Below are 21,850 nucleotides of genomic sequence, written 5' to 3'. Positions count from 1 at the left end.
CCAGGCAAGTGCTCTACCACTGAGCCCCAGCCCCAGCTTCACAAAATTTATTCTTAATCTAAATCCCAGGGAACTAGTTAAGCCTACAAAAATGTGGACAATCATAGGTAATATGGATTGCTTCATTAATATCACTTCATTAATATCAGGTTTCAGAAAAAAGAATACTACTGAGCATAAGAAGGGGTGTTTTATACCAATAAAAGTGTAAGTTCATCAAAAAAACATAATTATTTTCTATGAACTAAATTTTGCCCTCCCCAAAATTCATATATTGAATTTCATATTTTGAAGCCTTTACACCCCCCCCCCCCACTGTGTATTTGGAGATAGGGCCTTCAGCTAAGGTTGAATGAGATTATGAGATAGGTCCATTATATGAAAGGTTTAGTGTCCCTTTTGTTTTTTTTTTCTTTTGGTGTTGGGGATTGAACCGAGGGATGCTCTACCACTAAGCCACATTCCAGTCTTTTTATTTTTTATTTTGAGACAGGATCTCACTAAATTGCTTAAAGTCTCAGTAAGTTGCTGAGACTGGCCTCAAATTTGCAATCCTCCTGCCTCACTTCCTGAGTTTCTAGGAGATTACAGGCATGTGCCACCATGCCCAGAGATTATTCTCCTGTTAAAAAGAAGATGTGAGAGATCTTCCTCTGTCTCTGTGTGCATGATTGGAGGAAAGCCTGTCTGAACACACGGTGAAAAGGCAGCTGTCTACAAGCCTAGGAAGAGAGCCTGCACCCAAACCTGTCCAGCTGGCACTCTGATCTTGGACTTTGCAGCCTCCTGAATTGTGAGAAAATTAATTTGTACTGTTGAAGCGACCCAGTCTATGGTATTTTGTTACAGCATCCTGAACAGACAAAGACACTGTTTTAAATGTGCATGACATACTAAGAGTGTTGAAATACACAAGGCAAGAACTAACAGAAACGAAAGGAGAAATAGGCCGATTGGACTTTCTGTCTGCAGTGTTGAAATCTCCCACAGTGACAGGAGACTTGAACAACGCTAGCAACCAGCTTGACCCAATTGATATTCACACAACATTTCCTACCCCAACTGCAGAAGGCACATTATTTTCATGTTCACCCAAACAGACCATATGCTGGATCATAAAACAAGTCTCAATATATTGAAAAGACCTGGAAATCATACCAAAAAATGTGTTCTGACCACAGAGGAATTAAAGGAGAAATCAATCACGTCAAGATGTCTGGAGAGTCCCCAAATATGTGGAAGTTAAACAAAATACTTCTACATATTCCGTGGGTCAAAAAAGAAATAACGAGGAGAATGACAAAGTCTTTGGAATTGAATGACAGTGAAAACACAACCTGTCCAAATCTCAGGATGAAGCTAAACAGGGCTTGGAGGGAAACGTGTGGTTTGAAAGCTTGTATTAGAAAGCAGAAAGATGGGTGACAGGAGCAACACAGTCATGTGCCAATGACTCTCTGGGAGAGGTTAAAGGGCTACTGGGCAGAGCAAGGGATCAGCTCAGGGTCCAGAGCAATCAGATGGAGCCAGAGAGGTAAATGTGTGCCATGTGTTTGTGTGTCTGTGTGTGTGTGTGTGTTGGGGGGAGGGTTGCTTTAGCTTCTTGAGTCCTACAAAATTCTCTAGAGTGCATTTTTCTGGCTGAAAACAAAGTAATGCTTTTGGTTATATTCCATGCCACTCAAATGCCTGGAAAAGCCAGGAAAGCACCGGTTAGATCTGATGGGCGCTGAGCTGCCAAGACCTGAGGGTGCAGGAGCTCATACTCCCAGGCCCTGAAGCCTGAGTTCCCACAGCTTCCCTCCTGGAACTGACTCTCTCCGGGTGGGGGCAGGACCGAGCTGCTGTGTTCTGACCTCACAGTGAAATCTGAATAATTGATGCCCTGGTCTAATGTTTCACCCAATTGTCATAAAGCAAGAAACACAAGCCCAGTGTGTGGCAGACGAGGCCCTGGACAAAGGGTTGTTTTCATCGCCCCCTCTCCCCAGCCTCAGGTCTGTGTGGCTCTCGCCCCAGCACATGATCTGTGACAATTGTCCTGTGTTCTCCCGCCCCTCCCCAGGGAGCCAAGGGAGGGATTATTAGGGAGGCAGCTCCCCCAGGGTGCGGGGGAGGGTTGTACCTCCTGTGGCGTGTGTCATGTGGAGCGTGTGCCCAGCTGTTGCTTGATACCCACTTGGCACGGCTTTCCCTCTGCTGGCTGCCTGCAAGGCGGCTATAAATACGGAGCTCTTACCCAAACAAACAGCGCAGATGGGTCCCCAGGGGCCTCAGGGCTCCAAGCTACGTGTGCTGGGAGGTGGGGAGTGGGGGGATGGGAGAGCAACCTAGGGACTCCCTGAGCCCCAGGCAGATGGGAGACAGCCCAACCCTGTTTGGATTGCTAGGTCTGGCATCAGGGGCCAGGAGTCATTTGTCACACCCTGAGGGAAAAAAACACAGTAAATGAACTTCAAACACTTACAGTTCCATGAGCTGGGGACAGGTGTCAATCCAGCCTCTTTGTTCCAGCACTCAAGATCATGAAGTGTCTAGGCCAAGGCAGAGCCGTTGGTGCCAACCTGGTCACCACTGAGGCCACCGAAACTGGGCCTATGGGGCAGGATATGGCTGATGCTCCCTGCAAGGCTTCCCAAATCAGTTGTAGGTTCTTTCTTGGAAAATCATGAAAATCTTAACACCTCCATCTGCGCCAAGTTACTAGGAAGGAGCCCTAAAGTACATTCCAGAAAACAGATGGACCTTTTTCTGATGCAGAAGTAAGGTAAGTGAGCACTCAAGGCACGGCTTGGGTTCCTCTGATAAGAAAGGAATGTGTAGACAAAGAGGCAGATATGCGAGCAGATAGGTAGCACAAAATGATGGCATGGGGCCTCTTGTTCAAAATGGAATGGTGTTTTGATTTGCTATCCAATATCACACCCTCCTGGGCTCACACAGACCTTCACAGGCACTCAGGGTTCTGCCCTACAGGTGTGGAGTGTCTGCAGCTGACTCCTGAACCATGCCTGGCAGAGGTTCCCGGGCACTGGGCTGAAGAAGGCATAGCCAAAACCCTTACTGGAAAGTGGAAAAGAAGCAGGAGAAGGGATCCCCCACGAGCACCCCATTGTCCCATCAGCTTCACTTACAAAACACAAATTCAAGGATAAGATTGTGAAGAGTTCTAAGGTAGTGACCGCAGAGTGCTGAATCCAAGCCTCAACCATCTTCTAAGCACTGGCAGGTGTGGTGTGGCTGTAGGGTATTCACCCATTGAGCTGGGCCTGCCTCCAGGTCTTTCCCCCACCTTCCTAGGATAAATCTGCTTCCAGCTTGCAAGGTGGTAGAGTGCTTTGTGCACTGCAGGGATTGGGGTGGGAGCACAGCAGGAGAACCAGAGTCACATTTGGAAGTCTACGTGAAGTAGGCTGAACTGGAAATGGGAGTAGATGGGAAGTGCTCTACCTAAATCTGGTGGCCCACACATCCACCTGCACCCACTGGAAATAGACTGCTGAGGGTTCACACCTCTCTCCTTTTCAGAAACTATATTCCAACTCAGAAAAAGCCCTTACCCAAGATGATGTCCCCAAGTGCTTGCCTATGGCCAATGACCACTGATGTCTTTGGTGCAGATCTGGGACCATTTTGGGTTCTTCTCTTCCTCTGTGCATTCCTGTCCTCCTCACTCCTTCCAGGCATGTCCTCCAGGAAGCAGACTTGGCCTGGGATCATTTGCCAACAGCATGCACTGAGGGCCCATCACAGACGGCCTTCACAGGCACTCAGGTGGAGTATGCCCTGGCAGAGTGATAGTCACTCTTTCAAAGGCAGTGAACCAGGAGGGATTTGGGGATGGAGGCCTGCTGACTGCTACAACATCCTGGGATGTAAGAGATCTGAAGTGCCTGGAGCTGGGAGGACAGGCTGCTCTTAATACTCATCATATGATGAGGAAGAGAGAAAACCAATTTAGTCAATGTGTGAGAAACAGAGGGCCTCCTTGGAGAATTCAAGGAATCCCTAATTTCCAGATGTTGGAACAATAGTGTTGATGGGATGGAAGGGAAAAGATTGATGGTGCAGGGGACCAGGCTCAGAAGTTATTCACAGGAGTGAAAGAGCTGTCAGCCTCCAAGGGGGTCTTGTGTAAGTCAGGTCTGAGACAGGAAGGGGTGGTCCTGAGACCTGGGATGGGGATGTGCAGTGGATAATCTGGAAATTCAGATTCCCTTGAACATGCTGGGTCTGCAGAAGTGACAACCCTCCTTGGTAGGCGAGAGTGTTCCTTCCCCCATCCTGCTTGAAGAGCACGCAAAGGCCTCAAGAGGAGCATTGCCCAACAAGATGAAGCTTGCTCCCTCAGGACCTCCCTCTAATCAGTCTGGGGGAGCCAGGCTGATAGACAAAGGAGGGGCAAATCTCAGTGCAGTATCAAACCAGGTGCTGGACCTGCTAAGTGGGGAAAGGGTTTGTTAGTTTAATTTTAAAACGTTTGGAAAATTTTCCATGTTTGCCATTTTTAAGTGTCTACCTCAGTAACGTTGAGTAAATTAGTATGGTTGTGCAATCATCACCACATCCATCCACAGAACTCTTCATCTTGCAGAACTGAAACTCTGTCCCCATTAAACTAACTCCCCATTTCTCCTCCCCCAGCTCCTGGCAACCACCCTTCACTTTCCTTTCTCTAGTCTCCTGCTCCAGACAGCTCACATGAGTGGAATTGTACAGGACTTGTCCTGTAACTGGTGTGTCTTGCTCAGCATAATGTCTTCAAGGTTTAGCATAGTCATAGCATGCATCAGAATAGGCAGGGAGGGAGTTCATGCCCTGAAAGCTGCAGGCCCAGGCTATAATGGAAGACCAGTAGCATGTGCCTGGGCCTGGGTCTGGTTCTTAGGGTGCTAGAGCAAAGAGAGTGGAGCTTAGGATGAGAAAGAGCCCATGCATGTGGCCATACCCTCCCTGATATGGAACTTCGTGTCCTGGCAGGGATCCCAGGAGATGTAGCTCCTGTAACTAGGATGACTCTTTGGAAAGCTGGGAGGGGACAGTGCACATGTAAGGGACCAAAGCCTCTCAGTAAGGACAGAAAATCCAAGCTGGACTACTACCCCTCCCATTTATCAAAGTGACCAAGAGAGTACCAGTGAAGGGTGATGTGTTACTGAGAAACTTAGAGGATGTGTCCTTTGAGGTCAGAGCTTACAGTAGAGGATACCAGAGGGACCCCCATAAAAATGACAGGGTCTCAGTGGAACAGATGGCAGATGGTGGTGTTATACCAACAGCAAGGTGAGTGCAATTATGTCAGAGAGGTGTCAGTCAGATAGCATCTGGGGGCCTGACATGCAGAAAGCCAAGGAACCATTCTCAGAACCCAAAGGTGGACTGGGATAGTTAACTCAGACATTGTCTAACTTTGCAATAACTAACATCCAAGATGGAAAATAAGGAGCTTGAAGGTGACCTCTCCCCTCTGCAGCCCCTAAATCATAATATCTTGGCCAATTTCTGGCCCTGAGCCAATGTTCAGACCCCAGATCTCAGACTGAAGGAGAGGCAGATTCTCTGAGGACAGACTGTTACCCCAGACATTCACTTGGGTATTCATGCACAGGGGAGTAGGGAGTGTCTAGAATTTTTAGGACTGTGGGACACAGGATCTAAATTGACATTGATGAATGGAGACACCAGTGTTACCACAGCCCTTGTGGGGGACTTGAAGCACATGGTAATGGGTCTCGGGTCTGGCCCACTGTGTCCATGGGGTTGTTTCTCCATTTCTTGAAGGAATTGTTAGGGTGAAGTTTGTTGGCAGTCAGCAGAACACCCCCCTGCCGCCCCAAGGCTCTTTACCTGTGGGGGAAGAGCTTATCAGAGTAGGGATAGGACCAGGTGCAGGCCTCTGAAACTGCCCCCTCCTCTGGTCAGGATAGAAAATCAAATGTGGTTAGTGCCACCCTCAAAAAATCTGGTAGTTTCGGGACATCATATCTCCATGTAATTCACAAGGCTGGACCCTATAAAAACTAAGTATATGATAACAGTCATAGGGGTTCTACAAACTTAACCGAGCAGTGCTCCCATCTACTATATTTGAATAAGTGTCCACCAAAGGGTGTGTGCTGAAGGCTTGGTCCCCAGTCATAGAATCGCTGGGAGATTGAGGATCCTTTGAGAGGTGGGGCCTAGCGTGAAGGAAGTGAGGTCATTTGGGGCATACCCTTGAAGCAGATTGTGGAAATCTAGATTCTTCCTGTTTCTCCCTGTTCCTGACTACCACGAGGTGAACGGCTTTGTCCAACCATGTATTCCCTGCCATAATGTGCTGCCTCATCATAACCTCCAAAGCAGCAGGGCCAACAGACCATGGACTAAAACCTCTAAAACTGTGAGCTAAAGTAACCCTTTCTTCCTTATAACTTGGTTATTTCACATAATTTGTCACAGTAACAGAAAGCTGACTAACACAACATTACACTCGTTATGTCAAAGGCAGTGTCTTAAGTAGAACAGATTCACTCAGGTCAGAGGCCTGGCTTTCAGCCACCCCTAAGGAATTCCCTTTCCATTACTACAAGAACAGGCTCAGAGGCATTTGCATTTGTGTCAGGTGAACAACAATACACTTTATCCAAAGGGACCTGGACCGTCTGGTCATGCCACAGTAGATTTATGTATATTGGATTCTACCTACAGTTGGCTTGTCCTCCATGCTTACCACACACAAATTCAGTGGGTTTTGGCTTGCCTAGAGAAATAGGTGAAAAATCACTTATGCCAGGTTCATGGTGGGAGCTGGCTGAAGGATGAGATGTACTGAGACCGCTGAAAGAGTAAGGGTCCAGGGGGTCCGGGTCCAGTAAAGGGCCACCCACAAGAAGGGGGTGACAGAAAGTCAGCCCAATGGTAGGACAGACCTGGCAAGGGGAGGGGCACTGGAGAATACATCCGTGCACATGTCCAGGATGACTCACCAGAGGCAGGGGTGGACTTCATGGTCTGTCAGGGGAATGGGACATGCACTGTTCAAGGCCCAGGTGGGCCTGGGATCATATTAGGGATCAATAAGGCAGATCTCAAAAGATCTCAGAGACAGAAGTGAGTGATGAAGTATTAAACATGATGGTCAGTCAGAACTCTGCTAGTCCACTTGGCAATTTTGTCTCTATCTATTCAGAAATGACCCTTGGGCCCCAAGGGCAGTGTCCTGGGTGGAACTTCACTCAGGCAGCATGCTGAGGACTGACAGCCACCAGGGCATGGCCTGGAGCCTGCAAGTGACCCTGAGATGTGGATAAAGTCCTAGAACTTGTGTTTCTTCTGAATCTATCTGACATGAGCCCAGCTTGGTCTCTTCTGCCCTGTAGATGTCCAAATATAAGCCTCAATCCCAGAGACCCCTACATAACATCCCCAAATGGAGAGGATGTAATAGATGGGCTGGCCTCGCACACCTCTAGACACTGTGGCAAGCTCTCCTTCCCCACACCGCCCTCAGCCCCCAGCCTCTACCTTTACCCTGCTCTGCAGGTGTTTTGGAGCATTGGTGCTATCTAGCTCTACCCAGCCCCGTGGGGCCCACTTTCTACCCTCAGGGCTCATTTGCCATTGCTTCTTCTAAAGGGAAACTCCCCAACCATAGAGCAGGATGATAAAAGTGCCTCTGTCTTGTTCCTTTGGGAATTGATCAAGAGGATGGAGTGAGCTGGGACTCCCTGAAATGGTCCTGAAATAGCACCTTCCCCACACCTACAATGCGCCAATCACGGAACCTCCCTCCAGGCCTCAGGATTTCTGAGAAGAGGAGGTGTGAGGCCAAGTATAGAGGAGCTCCTCGCCTAACCCACAGGATGCACAATCCCCTCCACCCTCCTCTGGACCTCATGAACACACTCCTCACCAATAAGAGGTTTTGGGGGAGGAGGAGGCTCCAGCTCCTGCCCTACCTCTCCTACAGCTGCAGGACTCCTTGAGGGCTGCAAAGCCTTCAGTGCCCCTGCCAGCTGCAGCAATCCTGGGACCATCAGGATCCCTGCATCCCACTCACAGTCTTTCTTAATGTGCCCCTCTCCTGTGTGCCCACCTGCTTTTTGCCTGACCCTGGCTGCCACCTCAGCTGGAGGATTAGAGGCTACATATGTTCCAGGTCCCATATGCTTGGCCCATAGGGCATTTGGGAAAGACCTGACCTCCTATTCCAAGCCTGACATGCTTAGGTCTCTGAACAACCCTTGGCTGTACAGCACGTCAACACACCTTTCTATTGTTTGTTTAAAAAGAGATCTTTTGGAATTTTTAAATAAAGGTTGTGAAGATGAATATAGGCATGTTTTCTTAAGATCAGTTTCTGCCCCTCTATGTGTTGGTGTAATGTTTATTTGCCCCAACGTTTTCAGAGACTAAAGTCATATCATCTTCTCAATAGTGTTCTGGGCACATAAGTCTTAAGAGTAAGACATGTCCTAAGAGATGTCCAGAACCCCCGAAACTTAGTGTGTGGCTATAACAGAATGCCCAAGACTGGGTCGATTATAAGGAACAGAGAATTACTTCTTTTTTTTTTTTATTTTTTATTTTTTTTATTGTTGGTCGTTCAAGAGAATTACTTCTTGTTTGGAAGATGGGAAGTACAAGGTCAAAGGGCTAGTCAAAGGGCTACATCTGGTGAGTTTTCTTGCTTCTCATCCTGTGGTGAAAAGCAGAAAGGCAAGAATGTGAGAGCCAGAGAGAGAGAGAGAGAGAGAGAGAGAGAGAGAGAGAGAATATGCAGGTTCTGGGATGGGGGGTGGGAGTTGCAGGGGTCTGGATAAGGGATGGAGCAAAGGAGGCCAAACTCCTGTTTTTATCAGGAAGCTACTAGCATGATAATTCACCTACTCCCTAGATAATGGCATCTAAGGAGGGCATTTATGAGGACAGAGTCAGTGCTCCAGACCTAATTACTTCGTAAGTTCTCACCTTGCAGCACTGTTCCATTGCAGTTGGATTAAGTTTCCAACCTATAAACTTTGGGGAACACATTCAAAGCATAGCACTCACATGGCTGGGGCAGCTCCTGAAAAATGCAGAGCCTGAAGTTTAAAGAGAAAGAACCCTCAGAGAGAGAAGCCCTACATACCCAAGGTCTCCTTCGAAGCACTCATGGTCCAGATGACTATGGGGGCAGAATTGAGGTCTTTGGTGGTAAGACAGGGATAGCTGCAGGGTCCTGGAGTCTGCACTCAGGACAGAAGTGAAGCCCGAGACAACACTGCAAAGGCCAGAACTTGCCGTGGACATGGGCATCCTACACAGATTCCAGTCAAGCTGGACATGCTGGTGGAAAGTCCTCTTTCAGCCCAGAGACTTTGCTTCAGAGTCGTGGGCTCACCTTTGCTCATTTCTTCTCCAAGGTAATTTGGATTCAATCAGACCTGGGAGGCAGTTGATCAAGGTGCAGCTTGATTGACCTCATGAGGTCGAGTCGGGGGATGGCCCAGGTCCAAATCCCTGTTCCATTGCTTGCTAGCCTCATCCCCTGAGAAAGTTATGTAATTCTGTAAACCAAAGCTTCCGGATTTATAAAATGGGATTAAAATTGCACCCTCCCCCATCCCAACATTTTGTGAGGATGAAGCAGGATAATGAAGGGAAAAGTCTCTGCCTGGTACCGGTTACTGCATACAAGTCAGGTTTCTGTCTGAGTGGAACTGCCCTGGCCCTCCGTAAGGCAGGGGCCTCCAAGCCAGGCTGGAAGACATAGTCAGAAGTGGTGCAAGCCCAGGCAGGCCTCCGTAGAGCAGAAGAGTGCTTGGATTTGAGGGACCATCTGATGGAGCTTGCAGCCTGTTTCCAGAGCAGATGGAGCTCCCAGGACTGCAGCAGAAGCTCTCTAGATACAGAATCCATTCGGCCTGATCCTGAACCCAAAATAGTCTCCTCTCCTTGGGGTAGAGCAGCATGGCCAGCTGCTCTGCCTGTGCAGGTTCCTGGCCAAGGTGAAGCTCCACCTGGTACAGCATGTGCATGTTCCACTAAGCTCCTCCACCTGCAGGGGCAGGCCTTTGGGCTTCTTTGGAAAACACCCTCTTGAGGTGGGAGTCAAGGGCCAAGCAAGGAGGAGTCCTTGAGAGCAGGATATGTGGGATTCTGGCCTGCCCAGCCCTGAGGCTCAGTCACACTCTCCTGGATTCTGGATTGTACCCAGGACTCTACCAACGCCACTTCTTCCAAAGCACTGTTTTTTGTTTTGTTTTGTTTTTTGTTTTTCTTTCTTTCCCTCCTCCTCCTCCTTCTCCTCCTCCTCCTTGTTCTCCTTCTTCTTTTTACAGTCTAGTCTTCCCTTTCACTCCCTAAGTCCAAATTTCTCAAACTGACAGCAAAACCTCCTACCATGGGGACCTGCCAGACCCTTGCCAAACTGACCACCAGCAGCTCCTGGAATGAACAGTGTACTGTCCCTGCCCCTCCTCTCCATGCTGGCTGGTCTGTTGGGGAAACCCACCTGTTCCCACACCCCATGGCCCAGTGGGTTCTGAACTTTCATTCATGCCAGGCTCCTGCTAACGTGTTGGGACTCACAGATGCACTTTCAAGATGGTAGAGTCCCCACCAGGGCCATATGCCATCCTCAGTGGTGTTATTATTAGTTTCATCTTGCACTTGAGTTTTCTGAAGCCAAAACCAAAAAGGCTGGAGCTTGGATCAAAAGCTTGATCCAGGGCTGGGGATGTGGCTCAAACTGTAGCGCGCTTGCCTGGCATGCGTGCAGCCTGGGTTCGATCCTCAGCACCACATACAAACAAAGATGTTGTGTCCGCCGAGAACTAACTAACTAACTAAATAAATATTAAAATTCTAAAAAAAAAAAAAAGCTTGATCCACTCTGAGCATCCTCAGTGGCCCAGGTTACCAGGAGTTCATTATGCCCCCTTGTCCCAGGCCAGGCTGGATCATATTTGGGTCTCCCAACTAAGTTTAGCCATCCAAGAGGTCAGCATGTCGGATTTGTAGAACACTGCCAGACACTGGGCTAGGAACGTAAAGATGGGTAGGCTGTAGTCCCCTACTCCTCATTGGGAACTGAAGTCCTCAACATGGCAAAGGCAAAGGGAACTAGAAGGAGGGCAAGCAAGATATTCCAGAGAGGGCTCCTTCACCTTGCAGCCACAGTAGATGCCAGAGGCAGGCAGGCAGTAGACCCTTTAATATCCACATAAAAGATCTTACCAGGGGGAGCCTGCCCAATCTTTGGCCCAGATGATGACTTATCTATTTCCAATCTAGAACCTTCTTGCATGCATATCTTCTATAAGCCCAGAATCTGAGTGTCAGCACCAGTTGTTCTGAGGGAAATGTCTCAGAGACCCTGTCCACTGTGTGATTTCCAGGGCCAACTTTTGCCTCTGCTGTAAACTGTCATCCTGAACCTCAGCCTTGGCCAAATCATAAGTCCATTTTCAAAGGAATATTGGAGACAGGGTGCATTATAATGAAAAGAGGGTTATTTAGACTCACAGTCAGAGAGACTGGGAAGTGCAAGATCAGGTGGCTTCACCTGGTGAGGGTCCCGTGCTGCTCCTTAATGTAGCAGAAGTCAAAAGGAGAGAGACACGTGTATAAGGAAAAAGGGGGCTGAATTCCTGTGATGGCTAACTATTCCTGTGAGAAAGGCCTTAATCCCTTCATGAAGTCTGTGCCCTGTGACCCAAACAACTTCCACTGGGCCCTACTTCCCAACACTGCTGCACTGAGGAATTAAGTTTCCAACACATAATCTTTTAGGAGACACACCCAAACCATAGCATATTCCAAGAATTAAGAATTTCTGGGTTCTTAAATCTGGCTTTATTTCTGAATGTGTAGTGAGCTGCTCTTATTTCAGTCCAATTTCCTAGGATCATGGGATCCCACTTCCATTTCCCCGCTTACTCTCTTTCTCTTTCCCTAGTTCACCCTTCTCCTTTACAGTTTGTTTCTGATGAAAATATCCAAGTATACAATCACAATGTGGCCCCACACCATCTTTATAGGGACAACAGTTTCTGGAAGGTGACACATGAACATACCACCTTTCCTGCATTTTCTGGGACAATTTCAAAGAACACCACCCGATAGACCTCAAATACTTCCATTGCATATTGCTGCCTAGTCCCCACCTCCCAGATGATCTCTTATTTCTCATGGTTCTGTGGACCACTGCAGTCACATGGCACTGACTGGGGTCATAGCATAGCTGTTATTGTGTTTAGTAGCTGGGTTGGGTTGGAAGGACAGGAAAGCTTCCCTCATCTATTCCCTCCACTTGTGATCAGGGGCTAGGCTCCACTCTTTGAAGACCCATCTAATACATGTTCCTGTGACAGTGTTCTCTGAGTTCTCCCCTCACTGTCACAGGTACCTGTGTATTGCTACAATGCTCAACAGGAACCTGTGTATTGCTACAATGCTTAAGCAGTAGCCAGATAATAACTAGTATAATAGGGGCAGCATCCTGAAGGGGAGGAACTTCCAGGTATGGCAGCGGGAGGAGGTAACAAAGACCCTGTACAGGGCATGCAAGGCACTGGGTTCAATCCCCAGTACTTCCCGCCCCCGCCCCCCCAAAAAATGTTCTTTCCTCCACCAAAGAACTATTTCAGGTTCCTCTGCTCAGCTAGGCTTCAAAGTTGGTTCATAAAACTGCAAACTTTCAGTACAAATGCTTTCAGTACAAATGCTTTTGCCTGCCCCTCCCCCATCCACCCACTAAGAGATATGAAAAATACTTGCTAATATCTCAAGGTCATACCCGCCTTAAGTGCCTTCTGGAGGCAACTCAACATGATGAGGAGAATTTACTATTTGTTTCCAATCAAAACCTGGAGATAGATAGATAGATAGGCCCCCAAATGCCCTTGTAGAGCCATTACTGTCAAAAGCTTGCAATTGTAAATCCTTGCTCTGTCTCATTGAGTATAAAAAGCTTGCACCATTCAGAACTGTCACTATGAGGACCTGTGAGTCATCTCTTTGAAAAGCAAGAGCATCAGGAAGATGCTCTGGCTCTGATTCTTGCCCCAGTCCCTGTGGGAGAGAGGTACCTGACAGGGTGGGCTTCTTACTCTGATGTGTACTACGGCCTCCTGTCAACAGATATGAGAGATATCTAATAAACTGTTGTAAATTATTGTCACTCCACTGTGCTGTATATTCCTCCTAGCTAATTGTATTTTGGAACCCATTAGCCAACATCTCTCTAATCCCCTTCCCACATCCCCTTCCCAACATCTGGTGATTACCATTCTACCCTCTATTTCTAAATTTGACTTTTCATATTCCACATGTGAATGAGGACATGCACTATTTGTCTTTCTGTGCCTAGTTATTCCACTTAACATGATGATATTCAAGTCCATCCATGTTGGATTTCATTTCCTTTTATGGCTGAATAATATTCCATTTGTGTATATACCACATTTTCTTTATCTGTTCTTCCATCCATGAACACCTAGGTTGATTGTAATCTTGACTATTGTGAATGTTTGGGGTGATGAAAAAGCCAATTACCCATATGTGATCATTACATGTTGTATACTTGTATGGAAATAGCACACGGTACTTTGTGAGTATGTAAAATTATTATGTGTCAATTTAAAAATAGAGAGAGAAGTATGTTTCTCTTCCAGATAAGAACCAACTCTGTCTTAACTCTCCTTGAAGTCATTTCCTGAGGATACCCCAGCCTTTATATAGTGTTCCCCCTTCTGTTCTGGTAAGATTGAGATCAGTTTTTCTCAATTCTCTTCCCTATTGCAATAGTTATTACTGAATAGCCTATCCTTGCCATTTAAACTATGTTTAATAGAGGAAAGAGGCCAATACGGGCATCTCACCTTCATTATCAGGGGGTGTTTCAGTGAGCTTTGAGCAATCCTTCTGCCCTGCCCCTCTTCTCCAAGGTTTAGTGACACATAAGATAATGCCATTTTTGTCCCTCGTGACAGTCCCAGAACCAAAGGCATTGAAGTGTGCCCACTCAGGGGTTATGTGCTTTCCCCACGCCCCCTGGCACACAGGAAGGAAGCACAGGCAGGCACAGATGGCAGCACCTGTTCCATTTTCTACCTAGTTTCCCATTTGACCTTTTTTTCTGCTGAGAAAAAAAAAAATTATTCAGAGGTGAACTCAGCCCCTCCTGGACCTAATCTCTCATAACGCGCAGGTGTTTGATAAGATTGCCCCCCTGCATCGGCATGATTTTCTCAGGTCTGTATTTAGATTCACAGGTGCAGCTGTCAGGCTCAAAGGCTAGCCTGTGTGTGATCCTGATGACAGGCCACCACCATCTCCCCAAGGGCCTTCAGCTTTTAAGTGGTAAAGAGGACCCAAGGGCAGGGGTTAATCAGATCACACAAAGAATTACAGGGCCACCACCCTCAAGGACACTGCACAGGTGGGAACTTAAATGGCTTTGTGTACATGAGACATGTAGTAAGTAACACAAACAGGTTCAGAGCTCATAAAGGGGAAGCCCAAAGCTCTGGTGAGGGAGAGCTCCTGGTTTGTGTGTGTGTGTGTGTGTGTGTGTGTGTGTGTACATGCACCTATTATTGCATTTGTGTGCAGCACAGCCTCTGTATGGCAGGTGGGCGCGGGGACTCGTGATGGGGCCTAGCAAGAGGATATGAAGGCAAGCAGCAGCTGTGAGAGCGGGGACAACTGGCCAGATAGCACCCAAATCCTGCAGGGGACTAGTTTGGGGTTTCAGTGGTGGGGCATTATTAGCACCTGGTCACCCCCTGTGACGGCTGGGATTAACTTCCCTGCCATTGAGGCTGGGCCCTAAAACATGATTCTGGTACCCACCTCAGGAATAGCACCAGATTCCTGGTACTTTGCCTTCGAAGGAGACAGAAGCAGGGGTAGAAGTAGGCAGGGAACTGACCAGAGGTGTTCTGGAAGGAGGAGAATCAGAGCTGGGTTTTTGACCAGTAGCCTATCCACAGATGCTGGTGGCAAAGGTCTGTGTACCCCTCCTTAAGGATAAAAGATGGTGGTTTCCACCCCAAACTGCAAACACAAAATGCGCTCTTCCGCTAAAATGGAAAAAGCTCCTTTCTAGGCCTCCTGACTCCCAGGTACCACCTTTGCGGTGATGATCCCCCTCCCCCAACACATGGCCCAGCCCTGCTCTGAGATCTGTGGAGGCTGTTGGGCGGCAGCAGCCTCAGTCCTGATGCACCTCAAGAGTGCTGAGGCATCCCACACCTGGGGAGGGGGAACTCTGCTCCCCCACTCCAGTGCAGGTGCCGCTCAGTCAGGGGTGTCCAGAGAGCAGGACTGAATGACAAAGAGCCCAGACCCATTGTTCCTAAACAAATGCCACTTTTCCTCTGGGAGAGGTGGATTTGGGGGGACTTAAAAATTGTCCCCCCCCCAGGAAAATTTTTTGTCTTTCTTTTAATACAATCAAACATGACAGCCCCACCTGCCATGAAGATAGCTAGCTGGAGGCTGAGCTCTCAGACCCAGCTGCAGCGACATTGCGTGTTTTTCTCTTCTTGTGGTTTCTCCTCCGGGTTAGGCAATGTTTCATTTCTCAGCATAACGACCAACAGAGCTGGCCTCTCTCCACAGTGTCAACATAGTCTCATCAGTGGAGGGGGCTGGGAGACTTGGGTTGGAGAGCTGCTCCACGTCAGCCTATGGAGTCCCTGGGCACCTTCTGAGCCTATTAATTAATGCAGCAGTGAGAAGCCCCAGTGTTCCCTGGACGGTCCTGGGCAGAGGGCAAGGCTGACCCAGGAGTGTTCAATTAGGATTAGGACACAGTGAGTGTCTGACCAGCAGGCACTGCTCCAGGGCAGTCACCACACTACCATCCACTGCAAAGACCCCCAGGCACTAGGCCAGCACCTGCTCTCCAATGACCAGGCTGGTCTAGGCTGGGACCCCATGTCCCCACTTCCTGGAAGTCTGCCCTAGTTCCTTGTCTCAGCTCTCTTTCTCTACCCCACAGCCCCAGCTGGCCCCATTGCCTCCTCTAAGGGCCACTTGGGGGCATCCCTGCCAGATTCAAAGTTTTGACCACTTGTTGGTTCACTTCTGGGTAGTCACCATGGGGTGACAGTGAACTTCACTGAGTTGAGTAGGGCTTCAACTCAGGCCTGGTGCCTACAAGGCCACAGTGGCACTTGCAAAGGGCATCAGAGGGTGCCTTACACTTCTGTGTGCCAAGATGACCCATATTGGCTTCTGCACCCAGGAAGGGGCACCCCCTTAACTTGGGTAGTGGCTCCCTACTTTGGGGCCTGAGTACTTCACACAGGATCTCAGGAGCTGCCACCTTGATGCACTGCTCCCCAATTGCAGTCTTTAGGTCCTCAGTCCCTCCTGCCCCTGGTCAGATTCCACCCTGCCTGGCTGTGGCCATGTGGAGCCACACTGTGTTTGCCAACATCTAGTCCCACTCCACAGATGTTGTTGGGGCAGCTGTGGTCCAAAATCAATTTTGACACCCTTGTTCTCTGCTTTGCCAGCCTTCTGAAGTTTGCATGGCCTGTGACCCCACACCATGGTCAGCTGGGAAAATCTGTTGCTTTAACCATACAGGGAAAGGATGTAGGTGGCAAGGTCCCTGATCCTTCTTACTACTTGAAGGTGGGCCTAATGTTGGAAGCCATCTCATTGTGAGGAAGGCCCAGAGGATGCTCTAAGATAGTTGAGCCTGAACCACACTCCAGTGTCTGTCCCTGCTCCCTGCAGCCAGATTCAGCCAGACTCATTCCTGGCTACTGCCCCAGTGGGCCCTGGGAAGCCCTTGCAGTAGAGAAGTGGGGGAGGGGCGGTATGCCATGACTCCCACTCCCTAGCATTCCACAGCTTCAAGAATGAAATCCTACTCCCTATGGAGGTGGTCCTGCCCATCAGCTCACTGTAACAGCCTCAGTGCAGGTTTTACCTCTGTGACGATGTGGGCCTCCAGAAGGCTGATTGCCTTCCTCTCTGTCTCAGATCTGCAAAAAGAAATTGATAAGGTATCAGATGGCTCTCCAGGGGAAGACCTCCTGCAGGGCTAGCTCACCTGGAATCTGCATGGTCAGTTATTTTGTAACCAGCCAGGGTGAAGGTGCTTTCTGACATGCACATTCTTTCTGTGCCCTCTTGACCCTCCCTTTCACCCCATGTCACACCAGGGGACCCACAGTCTTCTACTCCTTGCAGTCCTTTCCCTAGTGCTCATTCCAGGACAGATGGAAGGGGTCTGTTGGAGGCCTGGGGACCATCATATGAGCTCCCTGAAGCTGATACCCCTCCTTCGCCTTGTACATGGTATGTGTGTTTCGTGTGTGTGTGTGTTGTGTGTGTGTGTGTGTGTGTGTGTGTGTGTGTGTGCATGTATGTGTGAGAGAGAGCGGTCCTCAGCCCCAAGTTCAGGGCCTTGAAGCCACTCCCACCTCCTGCCCTTGTCCCCACATTTCTTCTCAATACCACAATTCTCTGGGTGCCACTCCTCAGGGTTGTTGCCCTGGATCCTCAGCTGGTAACGAAATTTGGGGCTGCAGCCTGGTAAGTACACACATCCCCTAAAAGCAGCCCTGACAAGGAGACACAAGAAGGGAGATGAGGTAGGGGTCTCTGCAAGCCCAGGTGCTGCTCAGCTGGATGACCAGAATGGTGGGGTTGGTCCCACCCCACCCCCTGGAATTGGCTGTTCAGTTCTGGCCAGGAATAGAAAGTCCTTCCTGGAGGCCAAGCAGAGCAGGGCCAGGTTCTCAACATAGCCCAGAACACCAGAGCAGGCTAGGGGAATCCTGGGAGAACAGGCAGGATCCCCAATGACAGAGACCCCCTGGGAAAACTCTGTTTTGACTGCAAATGAGGGAGCCTGGACACAGGCAGGGCCCCCTGCCCCGTGACTGGGAGCCGGGCGTGGGAACAAGAAGAAAGAACAGTTCAGGAACCCACAACCACAGTGGGTTTCGGTTCAACCAGCATTTGCGGAACTCCAGCTTTGTGCCAGGCAGGGTGCTCAACCTTGGGAAGGTGCCAAGAGGAAGGTGATACAGGCCTGCCCTCCTTAGCATCTGCTCTAAGCAGATGGCACCAAGGAAAAGCTGTTTACAGGTGCACATGGGAGGCCGGTCCCCAGAGAGGTCCCCAGCAGTTCGGCTGACTGTGGAGGGGAAAGTAGGTTTTTACCAGTGTTGGGGAGAGACCAGTGAAGAGAGGGTGATAGGCATGCCAGTTGGTCATTGGGCTGGAGGCAGGAAAGGTGACCAGGGCCAGAGCAGGGCAGGAGTCTGTCAGCCAGCGAGCAACAAACTAAGGCTACAGTTTCTGGAAGATATCAACAGTGTGGGTGGCAGCATTGGGAAGGCAGGATTGCTATGGCTTCTTGAGGAGGTGAGTAAGACAGGGCTGTTGTGAGTAGTAGATTGTGGGCCGCAATCCCCTCAAATGGCATAGGAAATTTCTCGGTTCAAGTTAAGAGACCCAGGACACAGTTAAAAGCTAGAAAGAAAGACAATCACCTTTCCAGGAAGAAATCCAGTTTCAGTTTACCCTCATCAAATAATGCGCTATAGAATGTGATGGGTTGCAGTTTCTAGGGTCTTCATGTTTAGGCCAGATGTCTTATAAGGAAGATTTTGGCAAAAAGTCTATGCACAATTTAAGTCTTTAGCAAAAAAAAAAAAAAACCAATTCTAGCTGACTACCAAAAAGAGGACCTTGAGACAAGGAAGTCACACTGAAGCTCCAAAGAGACCTAGAGCAGGATGTGGTGGCCTCTGAAATTGGACCTGGTTGCCTACAGGACTCAGGGTGCCTCTGGGATCCCCCTGCATTAGCATGGAGCTTCTTTCTCTGCACCTTGCTGGCTAGACCCTGCTGTGGAAAATGATTGCTTCAAATCTCCCCAAATTTATTTCTCTGTAAACTGAAAAATTATTTCTGATCTTCTGGGGCCAGTTCCATGCTCCTGAGGAGCCAGCTCTGATTGGCTTGGCTTGAGTCAGGGGCCCATCTCGGGACCAATCAAATGTGGCTGGTGCAGGGGCAAGTCATACTGTAGAAAAGCATCCCCAAACCTGAATCAGAAGGAGCAGATCCCAGGCAAGTGCGAGGTGGTGCTGAGGATGTGGGTCTCACATACACACATATGTACAGCACATGTACACACATATTCACATACAACACACATCATACAGATGCACACACACATGCATACCCCACAATCTGATTTATATAGAGGAAATGGCACGTGTGTATATATTTGCCTCCCCAAATCACAGTGCAGCCATGTTTACGTGTGTGATTGCTACATCTACAGATTAGGGACAGGTAAGTTTCTTGATTTTTGTAAGATGCTCATGTGTCTGGTTGGCTCTGTGATCTTTCAGTGTTCAGCTTGGACAAAAAGTAGTCATCAAGGGCTTGCCTGCCACAATAAGCCATGCCCTGAGGGCACAAAGATATAAAATAAGGCTCCTCTTCTGCTCATAAGGACTTACCATAGGGAACTTGGCTGATAGGTCACTATCACCTATAGGAGAAAGAAAACTTAAAATTTAACTTGACTCTAGTTGTCTTCTTCTCTCCCCCTCTTTCTTTCTCTTTCTCTGTCTGTGTGTGTCTTAAGCAAAATTTTTCCCAAAAAAATAATCCTATGTGATAATAATCCTCAAGGTATCCCTGAGGATGAGCACAGATGCCTAAGATGAGTTCCCTTCCTCCTTTCTCACTTTCTCTTTCCCCAGGGTAAATCCTGAACACACCTTTGGAATCAGTTTGAAAAATACACAGACCCCCCTATCCCTAGCATCAAGTTCTCCCTCCTACCTAGGCTATCACGGCCTCCTTCTTCCTCATAGCACAAGTTTCCTGAGCCAGCGTGTTCTTCCCTGGGGTCTGCAAGGACCTTGGATTCCTGGTCCATGAATCGGAATGGCAGCTTTGGGTTGTGTATACAGGGGCTAGGGTGCTGGCTCATGGCTCCTTCATGCCTTCCCTCAAAAGCCTCCCTCTACTTGGGCTCCTGTGGGTAGGAGGCCCAGTGCTGACCTTCCTGTGGCCCTCGGGTCTCAGGCAGGGATCACATGGTCTTCCACTGGACTGGCCCATCCAGGTCCTCTTGTACTCCAGCACTGTGGTTTTAGTACCTTCTATATCTGGCTTCATGTCTGCCTCATTTTACAAAGGGACAAAGAAACAACTTGCAGAGATGGCCAAAGCAAAACAAGGCACACAGTGTCCTTGCTTTAGCCATGTGTCAGGTCACGTTATCTTTTTAATCCTCACAACGACCCGTATCTTTACACACAAAGAGACCACAGCCTTGACTTGATCTTGTCCCCAAGTTCACACATCTGGTAGATGCTGGGCAGGAAGTTTAAACCAGATTCCTAAGATTCTACAGCCCCTATTCTGCGGTGAAGTAGCATGGATTGTCAGAGGCCCACAGAGTATGGGCCTCTTAGGCCCCGTCTCCCATCCACATGTCTTTGGCACTGCCACACCATGAGCACTGTCTGCCTGTTGCATTTAGCTACTCATCTTATCTCCCCCTGCTTAAAATTCTACAAGAGACCCCAGGCCTGCAAAGAGCACCACATCTCCAGAGAGATTGGATCCCTATTGGCCACAGGTGCTACTGTTTGCAAAGCACCCTCCTCTGGCCTCACTGAAAACTCACCCTTAAAGGTGGTGGGCCCTGAGTTGCACTGCTCCCACTGCCTTGGGTGCTCTTTCCTCTTCTCTGCCTTACGGACTACCCACAAAACCATATTTCCCAAGGCTCCAGCTGCCTGTTGCTCACAGCACTCTCTTCCCAATATCCCCTCCCCTGTCAATAACCCCAGACGTGCCCTGCTTTCCTGGGTATCCTAGCATTTGGGCCTGGGGTGGGGGGGCAAATGAGCTGTTATGGGTTGAACTGTGCCTCCCCAAAATTCCTGTTTTGCAGCCTTGACCCTCAGACCTCAGAATGCGACTGTATTTGAAGATAAGTGTCTTAAAGAGAAACTAAATTAAAATGAGACCATTAGAACAGGCTCTGATCCAGTGTATCTGGTGTCCTTATAAGAAGAGGAGATTAGGAAACACACAGATACCAAGGTCATGCCAGAAGGAAAGACCATGTGAGGACACAGGGAAAAGACTGCCAACTACAAGTCAAGGAGAGAGGACTTATTAGAAACCAACCCGGCTGATACTTTGAATTCTGCTGACTTCCAGTCTCCAGAACTGTGAGAAAATAAATTTCTGTTGTTTAAGACTCTTATTCTGTGATACTTTGTTATGGCAGCTATTGCAAACTAACACATGGGCTATACACTCCAGAAAACGCCATTTTACATTCCTATCCGGAAATATAGAGGGGTTCCAATTTCTCTACATCCTTTCCAACATTTGCTATTGCCTGCATATTTTTTCATTGTAGCCATAGCCATAGCCCTTGTGGGTATGAAGGACTATCTCAGTGTAGTTTTGATACAATGCAGTTTTAGTGTTTCCTTGATAACTAATGAGGCTGAGCATCTTCTCACATATTTATTGGACACTAGTTCAGACTCTTTTGTGAAGTGCCCTCTCAAGCCCTTTAGCCTTCTTTTTCCTGTTGGATTATCTGCCATTTCATATTGATTTCTAGGAGTTTTTTTTTTATATATTGTAGATATGAGTCATTTGTCAAATATGTATGTTATAAGCATCTCCCCCCAGCTGTGTCTTGCCCTTTTACTCTCTTAATGAATCTTTTATTTTTTTATTTGTATTTAATTTTTTGAATGAATCTTTTAAATCCAAGTTCTTAATTTTAATATAGTCCACTTTATCCATTTTCTTCTTTCTCTCCTCCCCTCCTTGTCCTCCTCTCTTCTTCTCCTCCTCCTCC

General features: G+C 48.4%; 1 long non-coding RNA gene across 1 annotated transcript; it reads right to left on the bottom strand.

Annotated features, from left to right (window-relative positions):
• Positions 1-12,762: 12,762 nt before the first annotated feature.
• Positions 12,763-20,869, bottom strand: LOC144378031 (uncharacterized). The gene is made up of 3 exons (XR_013439488.1): positions 20,651-20,869; positions 19,470-19,501; positions 12,763-16,970 (listed from the first exon to the last, which is right to left on the bottom strand). It is a non-coding gene; the product is annotated as an uncharacterized LOC144378031 (long non-coding RNA).
• Positions 20,870-21,850: the final 981 nt, after the last annotated feature.

This window comes from Ictidomys tridecemlineatus, chromosome 5 (genome assembly GCF_052094955.1).
Source record: "Ictidomys tridecemlineatus isolate mIctTri1 chromosome 5, mIctTri1.hap1, whole genome shotgun sequence".
NCBI classification, from domain to species: domain Eukaryota; kingdom Metazoa; phylum Chordata; class Mammalia; order Rodentia; family Sciuridae; genus Ictidomys; species Ictidomys tridecemlineatus.
This window is presented reverse-complemented; position numbering and strand designations above follow the sequence as displayed.